Below are 15755 nucleotides of genomic sequence, written 5' to 3'. Positions count from 1 at the left end.
ATTCCCTGGGGTGTCTCATATGACCTACCTTACATTGTGCCATGATCTTTAAAAACATACTTGGTTACTATGAGGACTGTAAAGGCATTCCATTCCCAAAGACTCTGAGGCCATTCTCTCAAGTGTTGTTTATTATTATTTTTAAATTGCATGGTACAATAATGTGGGTGCCATGGTAAGGACAGGGAGACCCAGCTTTAAACGATGGCTCATCTACAAAGCTTCAAGAAATGATTCTCTCCCACTGAACATGGTGGACAAAATGGGAGAGGGAGAACTATGTATACTGGGGGGCACTGATGGACAGACATATTGATGCCTGTGGGCACCATGCTGGCAATCCCTGATGCACATCACTCCCAAGCTCTTTGGAAAAAAGGTGGAATGAAAATGTAATTAGTAATTCCTCCACTGCACAGTGGGAATATATGTACCAGAGGCAACAGATAAGCAGGAGCTACCCATGTAACTGTAAAATATAGTCAAGCTTATTCTATATAAGCTTGTTCTCTGTAATGAATACTGCACTGGCTTTAAAAAAACAATAATTTCAAAGGGTCCATTTATAGTAACCCCTTGTATATAAGAGGGCTACCATGATCAGTTACTATTAGGCAAATAGCCAACATCATAGTGAAATCTACTTCAATGAAATGTACTCCATAAATGCTGTTTCATTTTCTGTGTGTGTCTGGACTGCATGTCAAGTGAATATGCAGTTTGGGTGCCAAAACAAGCAGCCATTAAAATAACTATATTCTGTCTGTCCACTCTACCCTTTTAATGAGTGTCAGAATATATTTCATCTGCATAGCCAATATAAATTTTAATGCAGAATTCCCCATGCCTGCATTGACAATTTGCATTTTTGATGTGTAAATTCCCTACAATGCATTCACAGGGCAAGCATTCATATTTTCAAGATTGCACAAGGAGACACAAAAACACACTAATTTCTGCACCAGAGGTTTAAAGGTTTGTGTTAGAGGTTTAAAAATTGCAACACTAAATATGTGCCTGAACCTGTTAAGCAGATTGAAAAAAAATCTACTGAGACAAATGATCTCAACTCCGCAGCTACCTTCAATCACAACAGACTTAAGCAGATTTAAATGTAATAAAAGGATTACAGGAAGGTAGCCTATCTAATCAGAAGACAGCAACATCAGATTTTAAGTTATGATCTTCCAAAAGCATGTAAAGTTTTAAGTACTTAAATAAAAATAAGAGTTCTTGAGCACAATTTCCAATAGTATTTGAGAAGTCAAGTTCTGACAGGAAAGAAACACTTTCCTTTTTATAGCAAGATTTTGAGATGCATGGCAGTGACCCCTAAAAGCAAAATAAGATGAAAGCAAATATATTAGTGAAAACTATAGGGACAGTCAGAGCAAGAATGTCTGTTAATGGTGATGAAATAGATGGTATGGCAGCAGTGCAACTTGTGTCTTACTGTTACTGAATGCTGTCCCATTACAAGGTAGATAGAACGTATTTCTACAGCATGCATATACAGTTATCCACTTTATTAATAACTGGCCTTTGAAAAATACCCTTGTGGTTATTTCCACAGTTTTTGTTAGGCCTCCTTGGCAAAACAGCAAGTTGCAGACAATTTAACTTTCGAATGAAGATGTCCTCAGTGCCAGCTAGCTTTCACTGCCTATATACTGAAACTCTTTCATTTTTTTCCTTAATAACCAAAGATACCATCAACCAAATCTACACCCACCTCATTACTTTCGGGCTGCATGGATTCTGTGAGGGCAAAGCACTGTAAAACTACCTCGATGATCACACCCTTCTTCTTCTGCAACCCCATTTAGATATGCCAGCTAAGGATAACCCTTCAAGCAGTAGAGGAAGTGGGCTCTCTTCCGCAAAAGCTTATTCTACAATAAATGTGCCCGTCTTCAAAGTGCCACAAGACTGTCGGGTTTGGGGTTATTGTTTTTTGCTGCAACAGACTAACTCAGCCACCCGCTCTGGAAGTTCTGAGGACACTGGTTTTTTCCCCCTAGTTGCCTCTGCGTGGAAACGGCCAAAAAAGACAGCAGCAGCAACAACAGCAACAAAAGAGTACTCTATTGTGGCTGGCACCTTAAAGGGTGTGTTTCGGTGCAAAGTGCTCGTGGTCTAAAGCCCCACTTTATCCGGCAGCCTTCCAAGGCGCCACGAGAATCCTTTTTGTTCTCGCCCGAGCACAGCTAACACCCTCTGGAATGTGCAGGGCAAAAGGAGGCGGCGGCGGCGGAGCTGCACGTTGACCCTGGCATGCCCCGCCATCCTCGGCTTGTTTACGCGGAGATCAGCCCCGTTGATATTAATAGGGCTCCATAGGCGCCGACTCCATGGGGCTTGAGGGGGCTCGAGCCCCCTCAAAAAAATTTTTGGGGGGGCTCAGCCCCCCCAATAATCTCAGGCGGGCGCCCTTCCAGCAGAGCGCCGCCGCCGTCCCCCGCCTCCTCCTTCGCCAGCCAGCCAGCCGCGCGCCCTAATCGGAGAGCCCCGGCCGGAAATCCCGCGAGAACAGGGGAATCCCGACTGGCCACACCTCCCAGCCGGGGGCGTGGCTTGCCCTATTTAGGGCCGGAGCCACTTTATTTGCATATTCATGAGCTTATTTATTATTCATGAGCTTTCCCGGGCCCCCCCAATATTTTTTCTAAGTCCGCGTCCCTGTAGGGCTCCCTCTCGAGTCATTAAAGGAGCGGATTGCAGGCAGAGCTCCGAGGACAGCCCTGGAGGCGCGAAGAGCCAACTATCCCCAGCCGACCCTCCCCCCCTTGACCGCAGCCAGCGGGCGTCGCGCCCCGCCACGGGACGGATACCCGTCGCCTCCCACAGTCCCGAGCAAGATCGAGGGGCGCCAGATGCCAAGCGGCCTCCCCCTCGTTTCTCACAGCGACCCGCCGCCGCCCACTCCGTTGCCGGCGCTTCCCCCGTTGTCCCCTCAGGTCGAGACTAGAGGGCGGCGGCCAGCTCCCTCGCGCTCCTGCCTGCCTTTCCCAAAAACAGAAAGGGGGAAGGAGAGGAGACGAAGAGGGCTGGCGGGGGTCTGCCTCGAGAAGGAGGGGGGAGTGGTTCAAACCTGCGACCTCGCGAGGAGAAAGGAAGCCCCCCGCACTCCATGCCGACGAGCCGTTAACTGAACTGCCCGCTCCTTCCAACCGTTCCAACGCTCCTTTTCCAACGGAAAAAGAACCAGTCGACGTTCAAATTCTTTTCTTTCCTCTTTTCGTGGCGGGGGCGGGGGACGAGGGAAGAAAGGAAAGAAAGAGGGGAAACCAAAAGTTCCCTCAGCGCAAGCGAGCGCCCGCTGCCCAGGCTCACCCGTCGTCCACCCTCCAGCGCCTCTCCGACGCCGCTCACCCCTCGCGGGAGCGATGCCCCGCTTCGCCGCTCAAAACGCTACTCGCTTAGGAGGACCATCAAAAGTGCAGGAAGGAGAAAGAAAGACTGACTAGCTTGACGCGGAGGGGGGCATAGAGCACGGCAGATGCCCGCACCGCCCAGCGAATCCGATTTCTGAGTGGCTCGACAAGCAAAACCAATCGCGACGCCGCAGCCATCTACGACGCCAATAGACGCTCTCCGGGAGGGCGGGGAATGCAACAAGTCCCGCCTTTTTATTCCTTTCCCAAAGGGGTGGCGCAACCCCGCGCCGAAGAGAGCTGAGGTGTGAGATGACAGGCGCGCGGTCCGAGATAAAGCTCGAGGGGCGGGATTTCGTTTGTGCCGTCATCGACTGATTGACAATAAAGACTACAATCGAGTTCCTCGGAGGTCAGAGGAGGTGAAGGTCTCCGTCCTTTCGATCGCCTGCTGCTTTGTGCCCGCCGGTCGGGACGCCTATGCAAGTGACGAATCTCATCCGTCCCCCTGTCCGCAGCCCCACGTTTCACAGAATAATGAGGCTCAGTTCGGATTACTGGAATACATCGGATAATTCCAGGGACCCAGCCACAGAAACAATGCCCCCACTTTATACAAATTCGGCACCGCCTTACCTCTCAGAGAGAGCAATTTGCCAGCCCAGCCACCATTCGATGGGCAAAGACATGAGCTTTCAACCCCAGTGATCACTACAGCACACTTTCCCAAACAGGTAGCAAAAGGGGTAAATACAATTTCAGATTTCAACATACAGCTATTTGGTAAAGAAGCAGTGTCACCCCAAAGATACAGGCATGCCTGTAGACTCTTAATCTCAGGGTTGTGGGTTCGAGCTCCACATTTGGTCAAACGATTCCTGCAATGCAGGAGAGCAGAGTAGATGGCCTTCATGGTCACTTCCATCTCTACAATTCTATGATTCTGTGAAGACATGTTGTCTGAAATGTGTGGGAAAGGCAATCCCCTAGCCTTTCCCAATGTAAATTATATTTCTCAAAGGCTTGTTCTTTCACTTCTGAAATGCAAGAGCTCAGCACGATCACATCTAGTTATGGACTGCACACACCATCCTCATACAATTGTTTTATAACTGCATGCAGATTTAGGGTTGTTGGCACTTTGATAACAAAAGCTATATTGTTCACTCATTCCATTTCAGCTTGATGGCATGTGGGTATCTAGCACATATGACTTGCTCAACATCTGAAACTGTTAAGGTTCAAGAAGACTCGGAATACACTGCATGTCATTTTAACCATGGCAGCAACTCTCTAGGAAAAATCTGAAGACAAATCATTGAAGGAAAGAGACTGATCAGAGATTTCTTAAATTGACCCTTACTGGTCAATTACAAGCAATCCATTTGTGTTTCTAACACACCCTTCTCCCCAAATATCTCGGGGTGGGGCACAATGAAACACACACCCGTGTGTGTGTGTGTGTGTGTGTGTGTGTGTGTGTGTGTGTATTGCCACAATACAAATACACACAGGGCAGAAATTACAGAAACTAGGATAGCAAATAACAAATCCACAGAAAACCAAATACAGAGTGCCTGGGTTAAGAGTTAGGTTTCAGGCTGCTGGGGGAAGCCCAGCAGTGTAGATGTCAAACCAGTTGGAATAGGGTGGTATTCTACAATTGGAGTACCATGGCAGAGAAGACCCTTTCACTGGTTACTGCACAACAGATGCCATTCCCATATGGAGTCACTAACAAGCCTTCCTCATTATCTTAACTCAAGAGGCTGGTTGGTATGGAAGAAGGTCTCAAAGTATCTATAGATGCAAGCTATTTCTAGCTTTATAAGCCATCACAAACACCTAGTGGAAAACTGGCAGCCAATGCAGCACTTTCAGGACTGTCTTGATAATTGAATCCACTCAGTAACCGAGTAGCTGCATTCTGCACAAGTTGTGGCCCCTGGATCCTCTTTGCCATAATATTCATAGTAATCAAACTGTCTCATTAATCAATTCAGATTACCAGCACATCAATCACTGCAGGGAAATTATCCCTGCCCAGGAACAGCTGTAGCTGATCAACCGGTAGCTGGTAGAAGATGTTTCTAGCCACCAAAGCCACCTGGACCTTCAGTGGCAATGACAGATCAAGGCAAACCTCCAAGAAGACACACAAGCCATGCAGTAGTTACAATGTCGCACCAGGGCTGCAGAAGCCCAGGTTCAAATTCACACTCAGCCATCAAGCTTGCTGGTGACCTTGTGCCTGTCACCATCCCTCAGCCTTACCCTAACCCAAAGGGTTTGTGTGAGGACAAACTGGAGAGGGGATTATCATATGCATAAGAACCTAAGAAGAACCCTATTGGGTCAGCCTATCTAGTCCTCCTGTTATCATGGAGGCAAACTAGATCCCTGCTGAAAGCCCACAAGGACATGAACACAGGGACGTTCCACTGTTCTTCGGCAATACTTGTTCTTCTATATGCTTGGCAATTTATATATTTAATCATGGTTCCAACCAGTTTCCCCAGAACACTTGTTAATGTAAGTAGCCTGTGATTTCCTGAATTCCCACCCCTCTCCCAGATCTCTCTTGAATAATTTGTGTTATATTGACCACTTTCTAATATTCAAGTATGGATGTCAATCTCAGGAACAAGTTATATATATCTTGGTTAGAAGATCGGAAATTTTACATCTGCGTTATTTAAGAACTGTTGGGTAGATACATCTAGAACTGGTGAATTGTTAGTTTTGAGTTATCAATAAGGCATCTCTCATCACCACTATTTGCCTAAGTCTTTCAGATTTCCTTCCAGATACATCAGTTCAGGCACAGGCTTCTGCCCTGTTTTCCACAATGAAAACAAATGCAAATAATTCAATTTCTCTGCAATCTCCTTTTCTTCCTTTAGCACACTTTTAATTCTACTGCCATCCAACTGCCTCTGCTGCTGGGCTCCTACTAATACAGTGGTACCTCGGGTTAAGTACTTAATTTGTTCCAGAGGTCCGTTCTTAACCTGAAACTGTTCTTAACCTGAAGCACCACTTTAGCCGCGATGCCGGAGCACGATTTCTGTTCTCATCCTGAAGCAAAGTTCTTAACCCGAGGTACTATTTCTGGGTTAGCGGAGTCTGTAACCTGAAGCATATGTAACCCGAGGTACCGCTGTAATATATTTAAAGGATTGTTATTGCTGGTCGTAATGTTTTCATCCATATGTTCTCTGAGCCCTTTTTTGAATTCCTTATTGTCTGCTTGCCTTCCCTTGCCAAAGTTGTGTTCCTTTTCGTTCTCATTTGGGATCACTTTAAAAGGTGTTCTGCCAACTTTTTGATTTTAAGAGCCAACAGTTTCCACTCTATGCTTCCTTGAGTTCCTTGGAAGAAAGGTAAGATATACATGCAATAAAATAAACAGCAACTAACATGCACATCTCAGGAAGCCGGTAATTGGACAGGCATTTGGCTCCAATAATATATGCAAAGTGCCTTAAGAGAAAGCAAGAGGAGGAAGTTCAGTTGGCAGTACTAATTCTTATTCCAGGTTTGGGACCAGACCAATGGTAAATGGACAGAAGAGAACCACTTGACCTCACAAGGTATTAAGAAAACAAGTTGCAGAGGAACTGGAAAGGGATTTCAAGCTCATGTAAGATTTCAGCTACAAGCACAAACATAATAATAATAATAATAATAATAATAATAATAATAATAATAATAAATTTTATTTATATCCCGCCCTCCCCAGCCGAAGCCGGGCTCAGGGCGGCTAACAACAATCAAAATAGTCCAACATTCTAAAACATTCATTATAAAATTAATTAAATCAAATTAAAATCAAATTAATGGCAACCATCAAGCAAAATTTTGTGCAGATTGCCAGAGGAGGGGGTCAGGCTGCGCCCTGACAAAAGGCCTGGTGGAACAGCTCTGTCTTGCAGGCCCTGCGGAAGGATGTCAGGTCCTGCAGGGCCCTAGTCTCTTGTTACAGAGTGTTCCACCAGATTGGAGCCGCGGCCGAGAAGGCCCTGGCTCTAGTTGAGGCCAGCCTAACCTCTCTGAGGCCTGGGATCTTTAGGGTGTTTTTATTTGCAGACCGTAAATTTCTCTGTGGGACATACCAGGAGAGGCGGTCCCGTAGGTACGAGGGTCCTAGGCCGTATAGGGCTTTAAAGGTTAAAACCAGCACCTTAAACCTGATCCTGTACTCCACCGGGAGCCAGTGCAGCTGGTATAGTACCGGATGGATATGATCTCGCAGCGAAGACCCCATAATATGCAAATCATGATGTGCTAATTAGTAGCTTGCTTCCAGTACCCTTTGTCCTTCTTAACAACTTCCATCCCAGTTGAGTCCCTGGTATCTTCCCTTCAATACTGCAAATATTATCTAAATTATACCATTCATTAATTCTAGCACTTATGAGTGCCTTTGCACCCCCAAACTCTGTAACCCCAGAGCTGTAACAATATGTAGAACATGGCTGTAAGAGTACTTAAAAATTGAATTGAAAGCATATAATTGTTCAGTAGCAATGGTGTTTATTGCTGAACACTCTTAGGATCATCTTGTTCTTAGCAATGGAAACTGTGCCAGACTTTTGAATGTTTACTTAAAAAAAATTAACAGGAAAGTCATGTGATTAATCATCCTTCCTTTGATCTTTTTGTATGCTTGGTTTTGGCCACTCAGGGGCCCTCCCCCTACCAGCTGACAGTTGTATGTATGAAATCTCTTCTTAGGATCTTTCAAAATGGAGAAAAAATAGATGATTATAGGCTTACTAAATCAATCATCAAGAAGAACCATCTGGCATCTCCCATCATGGATTTCTTTAACACATAATGATAGTGATTTTGGTTTTTCATACAAAAAAACCCCCTGAAAGGTGGGTGGCCTTTAAAAAAATAAAGTCAATTTTTAATTTAAATCTTTTGGTACAATATGAACTTTTTGAAACTTGTCATATATTATAACCAAGGGTATATTAACCCAAAAGAGTTTTTATATAACTGAACTTACACGAAAATGCCCTAAAGATTTAAAAGATTATTCATTAATTTTCTACATGCACCTATCTTGCAGTAGGGAGGATTAGCAAGGATTGGATGAGTCATTACTGGTTCAATTTAATATATGACACAGGAGCAGAAAAGTTGCAACTTGCCTGTAAGTTTTCTCCTGACCTGGGTGTCTCCTTGTTGGAACTCATTTCTCTCTCTCTCTCTTCCTCTCTCTCTCTCTCTCTCTCTCTCTCTCTCTCTCTCTCTCTCTCTCTCACACACACACACACACACACACACAGAGAGAGAGAAATTAAGGGGAATTATTCATTTTCCATAGAATACATGTAATGTGCATTTTTTGCAAAAAAATAATCATACACATTTCTACTGCCAGTTTTCTGTAGTTTATTTTTTAAACATCCATTACTCACCTTTCCTTATCTGTACAGCAGTTTATCATCTTACAACAGCCTCCATAGAATTTCAGTACCGTATCTAAAGGTGCAAACTTTCATAAACTTCTGCTTAACTATCACTTTCATTTGGCAACAAAAGTTTTAATGCAACAGTTTAGTGTTAGTGTATGGACTACCGGATAATCATGTAATATAGTCTTGCTCTTGCTTATTTAATTTTCCAGCCATAACAGCTGGGGTTTTTCAACACAGGATACAAAAAACTTCAGTGCTTTTCCATCGCAAAAAGAACCAGACCTTCATAGTGAATAATTTCAGAAGCCAGCCAGGGTCAAGAAGTACAGAGTTATATTTAATGAAAGAGATAATTTTGGAACACATCTAGCAGAATTTCTCTGCTCCCTCTTTTCTTTGTCGTGCAAAGAGAATGCCATCAATTTTCAAGTGCCGATGATGAACTACCTTCTAAGCAACAGAAAAATACGGCTCAGACTATACTGTACTGCTATACGCAAAACAAACCAAAGAATAAAAATCACATTTATCCTTTCCTCTTGCACTATTTCCCTAATTTAAGATCCCTCTCCAAGATGCTGTTAATGCCCTCAGGCAGTTGGTGGTGCCTCAACCAGGTCCAGGATGGACCCCTTTCAAGCACTCTTTACTCAGTGTCGATCCACCACATAAATTTCTAATAATGTTCTCTGGTTCCCCTGAAGACCTCACCCCAGGATGGGAGTCTGGGGCATAGCTGTCAACCTTCCCTTTTTTGGTGGGAAATTCCCTTATTCCAGTGCTGTTTCCCACTGCTATCCCGGATTGTTAGATATCCCGTAGACTGTCCCCAGGACAGGTGAGGCTGCTGATCCCTTATTTTCAAGGCTGCTAATCCCTTATTTTCAAATCTGAAAGTTGACAGCTATGGTCTGGGGTGATTAAGAAATGAAGTGCTAGGCACCAGTACACCCACTGGTACCTCCTATCATGCTCAGCAGATATCTCCAAAAACCTGCAATGGACAGGAGATGGCTTTTCCTCTTCAATTCCTGGCTTTTCCTGTGTTGAACAATGATCCCTTAAACACAGTCACATTTTATTCAACACCCACCCTACCTTCCAAACAGAGGATAGGTGAATATAATAGGCATGCCCATGCCATTTTGTGGTTGTGTCTCTTTCTGTGCTTTTAAACATGGCAGCCATTTTCTGTTATGCCATGCCCCCATGGCAGCCATTTTGTGGCTGGCACCCCTGGCAGACCCTCCAAGTGTCCCTATTTTCCAGGGACACCCCTGATTTAAAGAAGCTGTCCCGGTTTCTGATTTGATCCTGGTATGTTCTGCTTTTCCTTAGGACGTCCCTGTATTTCATCGGAGAAACGTTGAAAGATATGTTTTAAGGCATTCTGCAGCCTGCTCTGCTAGGAGCAGGTTTGGAGAATCAAGATGGAGCTGTTTGTGTAGTTTTTGCAACATTTATTACAAACTGTTTTGATTTTCTGTCAATTAAAACTTCCGTAGTATAGTAATTACCTTTTAAAAATTATATAGTAGTAAGGCCCAATGTGATAAATAATTTGCTAATTATTTGTTTAAGTAAAACAGTTGGTAGCTACACCCCTGCTATCATACACACACACACACACACACACACACACACACACACACACACACACACACTTTTAAATTTCACTTTCATCTTCAAACTGTTCCTCTTCCTGTGTTATTGAGCTGCAAATTTGGATCCAGCAAAACTAGACTCAGTGGGAAGACCTTCCAGTCCCTTCTCACAACCCAAGAAACCTACCACCATTATTTGCCATCCACAAGTTGAGAGTTTACACAGGAAATTAAAGTGAAGTTATCCTCTGGATATTACTGACAAATTAAAAATTAACAGATCACTAGTTCCAGGTGATAGCCACTTGAGAGTTATCAAGCAACTTCAATGACCTTTGAACAAAAATATGTAAAAAAAGAACAGAATTCAAATAAACAATCTGAAAATCAACAAAAAGAAAACACAGGGATCCAAGAACCAGCAGGGCAAAGCCAAAAATTCAACATGTCAAAGCGTAATGGCGATCCCGCAGTGATTAGGTGAGCTCAAAAACTTAAGAGAGAGCTAGGGAAAATCTGCAAGCAGGGCATGAACCCAAACAGCAAGCGCTTCGGAGTCCGTCAGCGACATAGGCTGCATACACACCATACAGTTAAAACATATGGGTAGACCCGCTGAAATCAATTAACACCACTAAATTAGGTCCACTAATTTCAAAGGATTTACTCCAAGTAAAGGCAACTGAATGCCATTCATGACTTCCCCTAAATTAACACAGCGGTTCTCAACCTGTGGGTCTCCTGATGTTGTTGGACTACAACTCCCATCATCCCTGAGCTCTGGCCTTGCTAGCTAGGGGTGATGCGAGTTGTAGTTCAACAACATCTGGGGACCCACAGGTTGAGAAAGGCTGTAAGAATCCTGGGAACTATAGTTTGTTAAGGATGCTGGGAATTGTAGCTCTGTGAGGGAAAAACTACAGTTCCTGGAATCCTTGAGGGGAAATAATGTGCTTTAAATGTATGGTACACTTTAAATGTATGGTACACAAAAATGTATGGTGCTTTAAATGTACACTGCCTTAGCTGGCCAAAGTTAAAAGCAAACCAGAGGTGCTTACTATAGTATATGATGCTTTCATCTATGCTTAGGAGGGTTGATTCAGATTTCCAGAAGAGGGGCAATGTTTACGGTACTTTACAGTATTCCACTAGCCAACAATGCTGATTGAAATATGAATGGATTTAGTATTCCAGAAAAGGAAAGCAGTCCAACCAGTTCCTTCCAAAGCATTTACAAGTATTTTAAGGTTAGTTGGACAATAGATGGAAAGGGTTGGAAGATCTAGTTTCTTCTTGTAGTTTCAGCCCACTGTTAAGCTGTTTTTCTGGCTGTGAAGATGGAATTTTGCCCTTTAAAAAAAAAGCTGGCAACGAGAGCTGGTGTAGCATAGGGACTAAGGCTGCAATCCTAAACATGTGTACCTAGGAGTAAGTCTCATGAACAGAGAGGAATGTACGTCAGAGTAAGCATGCATAGTACTGTGTTGTAAGTTCTCTGCATGCTTCTATAATATGCATGCTTTTTGGGGGGGAGCAATTTTTTTTTTTTAGTTTTGCCCAAAGTTGTTGAGCTTTTGTGCAAAATAACCCCCCCACAGGTTGCCATATCTCCCCATATTCTGACATAGGGGGCCATATATCCATACAGCAGTTTATTGTGGACTCATCTTGCTGCTCATGCATGCAATCTTGTGTAATAGTGTCCACATGACACTCTCCTCATTCCGTGGTTTTATACAACGCTTCCTAGTTTGTCAAGCCATCATTTTACCTGATGTCCAGATTAGCAAACCATGGTTTGAATGATACATCCAAAGCAGGGTTGTACCACACATTTTATTTTACTGCAAATATTTATAGGCCACCCATCACTTTCTAAATTCCAAGGCAATTCACAACTGAATCACATACCCATCAACCCAGCAAAACACAGTACAATAAAAGCAGCAAAACACTACAATATAAAAAAGAAAGATCAAAACAAGCAGCACATATCATGGCTAGTTTACAGAAAACATGTCATCAAAGCTTATGGAAAAATTATCATAAAAAATACTGAGATCTTTAACATCACGCCAGTGATGTAGTATTCTGTATATGGTTAGCGTGTTGGACAAGGACCTGGGCTATCAGGATTTAAATCCCCAGTCATTTACAAAACTGACCGAAGACCTTGAGCCAATCACTATATTTCAGCCTAACCTACTTCTTTACAGGGTTGTTGTGAGGATAAAATGGGGAAGGGGAGTCTCACTTGTGCCACCTTGAGCTCCTTGGAGGACAGATAGTTTATTTATTTATTATTACATTTATATCCTAACAGTTAGCTTGCATATATTTCTAATTGGTTTACACTGGCAGGTCTCATGGGATGTCACAATGCCACTTACGTTGCCAGCTATTTAAAAAATGCTTATATGTTTATACTGTATTAGTTCACTGAACCTAACAAGACAGACAAACAAAAATCCTGAAATAACTATCAGCCTGGATGTTTGCCAAATTCTGCTTTGCAAAACTTCAAATTTATGATCAAGTCAAATCTGGCAATGTAATTTAAACGACACTTAAAAAAAAACCCCAAAAACCAAACCTATGCCAGAATCTTATATAATTAAAGGATAATGTTTGCAACACTAGAGAACAGAAACAATAGCTGTCCTCAGATTAATGGAACATTGTAGGAAATCTGCTGCAAGGCATCTGATACTAGCAAAGTCTATTTATTCCAGTGCTATAAATGTTACTGCTCTAATATTATATGGCAAGTGAAAAAATACACCATGAAACTGAATATAACAGTGTCAAAGCGTTGCCCAAAAGCAAATACTTTTACAAAGCTGGGTCAACAACAGGAAGAAATAGTTGTATAAAGGAAGACACAGGTACAGGACATCTAGCTTCAAAAGCAAAGATGATGCAGCACTGACACCAAACCCTACATATAGTAAGTAAAACAGACACATCGCCACCCGACCCCACCCCGACTCATCTTCCCCCCCCCCTCCACCTCCCTCTCCCTTTTCTTCCCAATGTCTCAACAAATGAAACTGACTTGTAAAAATGTTACATGGGAAAAAATATACAAGAGAGAGACTTTGCACACACTTTTGTAAATCAAGAAAATCTTTTTTTTTTTTTAAAGCAAAGATTATACCAGACATTTTTAATGGAATATGGCAGAACTTTATTGCATGCACAAACACTACAGGCAGGCAACAAGTGCTTGCACTACCATCTTTTTAGAATTCACAATACATAGTAAATGGTAAATGTCCCTTAACTTGAACCTGAGAACTACCTATTATGTTTCTTGCAATAGATGAGCAGGGTGTGGCATAGAAACTGGTACTTTGCCAAGATGTATACAGGCAACTCCCAATTTCTCCGTGGGTTACGTTCCAAGACACCACATGTCTAAGTGAAATTGCATATATTTGAAACACCATTGAAAAAGCCTGCAAACACCCGTCTTTAGTTGTTGTTTACAGTTGTGTTTCTTATTTGTTTACTGTAACCAGTGGTTTTCTTCTAGAAAAAAGGTGCCGATACTGCATACCCTTGAGTACCCCTGGGAGGGAAGCACTGACTGTATACCATTTTTTTATTTAAGAAAAAAGGCTATGGTGATATCTGCAGATTAGTTGGGGTCCCTGTGAGCTAGAGGAGGAATAGAGACTGACTCATATGTGCTCCTTTTGGGTAACCCAGTACTGCAGTGCAGGGTTGGCCAAAAGCATAGCAGGAATGCCATGTTTCACTTGGGTGGCATCCTTGCTTCCCACTTCCTGTTTAGAAGGTTTTGCAAGAAGCAGCACTTTGCATATCCTACGTGGTGCAAAGAATGGGCAGAGAATGTTAGAGAAAATGGAAGCGGGAAACAAGCAATCTACAGGCAATCACTTGGCCATTTCCAACTTAGGTAGAAGATTTCACTTATGGTGTTGCATATACAGTACATGATAGCACCGGAGGCATGTTAGTATTGTTGCATGAGATGTTTGGCAATTCTGTTTCTTTCAGATGAGGGAGGGAGAGTTTGTGGAGGGAAGAACTGGACTTTATAATGCAATGGACCAAGTCAGGTTTGTTCACACTTGTCTTAGTGTCCCAGATTTTTTATGCAGGGCTTATCCAGATAAGCTTGTTATTTAATGAGCATTCATCCTGATTTGCTTACACAAAACTTACACAGAGGTTAGGTTATATCTGGTCTTTATTGAGCATTCGTTGAGATTTATTTGCGGCCAGGTTATGCAACAATGAGTGTTCATCCTGATTCACTAGCAGGCTGTTTATATGACTTACTGTTAAGCATTTGTTCATTCCACACTTTTCAGTGTGTTTCCAGGCCACTTAAAAGTGGATTTGCTGTACCAGGGCGACAGTGATTTAATCCACTTTAACTGTGCAAACCTACAGTTCCCAGTATGTGCCCAGATCCCTCCCATAAAATACCGACAGTCTGAAGCCCTTGCTTTGCTGTGTGTTTGTTTAGACTCCTGGTTTTCTTACTTCTTTCTATCTCCCTCCTAATTTACCTAGACATGGCATTTTATATTTCTCCATTCACCACCAGAGGTATCCAGTAAACCACCCTAAATATTACAGAGGAGAAAATTATATGCACACTTGCAATTGCTGGTGACAGCAGCGCATTTAATGCAACACATAGTTGTAACCTAAGATGTGCAACTAACACTTTAAAGGCACAGGATTATTCCATTCTGTCATTTTCATGCCTAAGAACAAATTAATACATCTCTTACCTGCATGAGCATGATACAAAATTCATTCCTGTTCCAGTCTGACCCTTGAATTGTTGATTTTCCAAATCCTCCTGTGTTTTTGAAACATAATGAGAGAAACAACTGCACCTGAAAGGAAATAAAGAATTTGTTTGTTGAATAAAAAGACAGACAATGTTTACCAAAACCAGGCATGGAGAACTCCCATAGGCCTACTCTGGCTGATTCCTTGGCCTCTGGCCTGTCCCTCAGTCCTTGCCAAAGCCACACACACCCAGCCACACCCTTCCCAGTCCTCCTAGGATGTGCACAGAACAGCTGAGGAGGCGGGAGGGCCTGACCTTCACCCCTTGCAGTGGGCTGGGTGAGAAAGTTTAACCCACTACGCCCAGTGCACCACAAGAGAGAAGTCCACAAAACCCCTTCATCCTCAGTTGATCCCCACAGAACACTAGGAAGCAGGAGCAGAATTCAAAAGTTGCTTACATTCTGCCTTTCTGTTTTGCCTTACACTGAAAATGGTTAACAAAGATATAAATAATTGTCAACTCTGCTTCTGGTCCCACTTCTGGTTCCTGGAACGCTCAGAACCCC

General features: G+C 43.0%; 1 protein-coding gene and 1 long non-coding RNA gene across 10 annotated transcripts in view; one reads left to right on the top strand and one right to left on the bottom strand.

Moving 5' to 3' along the window:
* HYCC1 (hyccin PI4KA lipid kinase complex subunit 1) overlaps window positions 1–15277 on the bottom strand; it is a 46634-nt gene extending 31357 nt beyond the window's left edge. For 2 of the 8 annotated variants that reach the window (XR_014000943.1, XM_081164709.1), the window contains exon 1: window positions 3334–3478. The gene's annotated coding sequence lies outside the window, so the exon portion shown is untranslated. Of the gene's footprint in view, window positions 1–1732; window positions 2300–3091; window positions 3243–3333; window positions 3500–15182 lie in introns of those variants that run through there. The other 6 variants (XM_081164712.1, XM_081164711.1, XM_081164716.1 and 3 more) reach the window with 6 other exon arrangements.
* Window positions 3854–13375, top strand: LOC308570249. Of its 2 annotated transcripts, none has more exons than XR_014001038.1 (3): window positions 3854–4955; window positions 4994–7017; window positions 9016–10327. It is a non-coding gene; the product is annotated as an uncharacterized lncRNA (long non-coding RNA). The 2 variants fall into 2 exon arrangements; XR_014001037.1 differs by adding an exon at window positions 12630–13375 and having other exon boundaries at window positions 4348–7017; window positions 9016–10123.
* Window positions 15278–15755: the final 478 nt, after the last annotated feature.

Source organism: Podarcis bocagei (assembly GCF_964188305.1).
Source record: "Podarcis bocagei genome assembly, chromosome: 12".
Lineage (NCBI taxonomy): Eukaryota > Metazoa > Chordata > Lepidosauria > Squamata > Lacertidae > Podarcis > Podarcis bocagei.
The sequence above is the reverse complement of the archived record's forward strand: the minus strand, read 5'-3'. Positions and strand labels throughout refer to the sequence as shown.